This window comes from Hoplias malabaricus, chromosome 13, assembly GCF_029633855.1.
Source record: "Hoplias malabaricus isolate fHopMal1 chromosome 13, fHopMal1.hap1, whole genome shotgun sequence".
In the NCBI taxonomy this organism is placed as follows: Eukaryota; Metazoa; Chordata; class Actinopteri; order Characiformes; family Erythrinidae; genus Hoplias; species Hoplias malabaricus.
In genome coordinates this window covers 32,920,183-32,922,195 of record NC_089812.1, presented here as the reverse complement: position 1 = coordinate 32,922,195, position 2,013 = coordinate 32,920,183, and positions in this window count along the sequence as shown.

Here is a 2,013-nt window from a genome sequence, read left to right as displayed (position 1 = left end):
CTTGATTTGTCTTTATTTCTTTGATAAGTGAAATTAATTCATTTATGTGTAAATTGTGTTTTCAGTTATAAATGTCACTTAGTGTCTACATGTGAAGTAGTAGCATCCCCTTGTGGATCAGTTCCACATTCACAACATATGTGAACAGGTGAGAAATAAAACCCATGTAAAGCCGTTCCATGTTTGTACGTGAATGAGTTAATGAGATACAAACCTGTTCTTTGAAGTGTTAAATGAGCATAAACCATTTAGAATATTCATAAAATGACTACAGTGTTGGATGACAGAGTTCTTATCTGTTTTCCAGGGTTCCTGGTTTCTTGGATATGAAAAACTGCTAGAGTGAAGTATTTATCTCTGCAGAAGAATTGTTTGTTTATTTAATTGTTAATTGTTATATATTAAATGGACTCATGTATTTCACCATATTGTGCTGTTGCTCTTATATGAAAGCAGTGAGTCATATCTGGTTTTATTTTTTAATCTCTACATACTTTAATGTCTGTTGCATTCAGGCATGCACAGCATTCATGGAAATTCAGAAAGAGATGCATCTCCATCGTCAGGGCTTGGATGTTGAACGCACCTTAGACATGTGTTAGAGCTGGTTCAGTGGCTAAACACTTGTACTGCTTTGACCTAATATTGGAAGAACTTTCTCAATGCGTAGAAAAAATATTGCTGACACCAGTTAGAAGCAGAAACTTTACTAAATCAACTGGAGATTATTCATTCATTCATTATCTGTAACTGCTTTTCCAACTCAGGGCGCAGTAGGTCCGGAGCCTACCCAAAATCACTGGGCGCAAAGCAGGAACACACCCTGGAGGGGGTGCTAGTCCTTCACAGGGCAACACACACACACTCTCACATGCTCACACCTATGGACACTTTTGAGTCGTCAATCCAGCTACCAATGTGTGTTTTTAGACAGTGGGAAGAAAATGGAGTGCCCAGAGGAAACCAAACTCAACACAGACAGTCACCCGGGGAGAGGGACTTGAACCCACAACCTCCAGGACCTGCTGCGCCTCCGTGCTGCCCCACAAACAATTCTGATGGTAATTTTAATTAAGCGTTCAGATTAACTGATAACTGATAACGGTGGTGCAGCAGGTAGATGTCGCAGTCACGCAGCTCCAGGGACCTGTAGGTTGTGGGTTCGAGTCCCGCTCTGGATGACTGTCTGTGAGGAGTTGGTGTGTTCTCCCTGTGTCCGCGTGGGTTTCCTCCCAAAGTCCAAAAACACACGTTAGTAGGTGGATTGGCGACTCAAAAGTGTCTGTAGGTGTGAGTGTGTGTGTTGCCCTGTGAAGGACTGGCGCCCCCTTCCAGGGTGAATTCCTTCCTTGTTCACAATGATTCCAGGTAGGCTCTGGACCCACCGCGACCCTGAATTGGATAAGGGTTATAGATAATGAATGAATGAAGGATATCACTGAGTGGGACATCACTATCACTTCATGCAATCGCCACCTACAGAGCAGACACATTTGGGCCAAACTCATTCACTGCATTTATCCAGCACCTCATCAGCAATTTTCTGTATGTCAACTCATAAAGGGAGAAACACTGATGCACTACATTCATGGATTTAAAAAAAGCATTTCCGTCCAACAGAATGTATAATCACGAATTTTTCTACAAAGCCATAATTTAAAATATGTTTACGCTTACATTTAATTTGGCAATCGTGATAATTTCATATAATCCCTTAATATTTCAACACTGACAATGATACATCCCATATTATGACACACTGAGGATACACCTGCTCAACACTTATACTCTTATTTCAGCTCTATGCAAATGAAGACAAGTTTCCAATCATTAATAGGAACTGATGTGTCATGAGTAAAAATAAACATGTTACTTATATCAGCATATGTTTGAGCATGATAACATTTGTTCTGAAATCCTGGAAAATAATTAATCTGCACATTTTTAATCATAGTAAGTAAGTGTGATGCTAGTGATTTTATGCACCCCTGTGTATATGATTCTTAGGTTGTG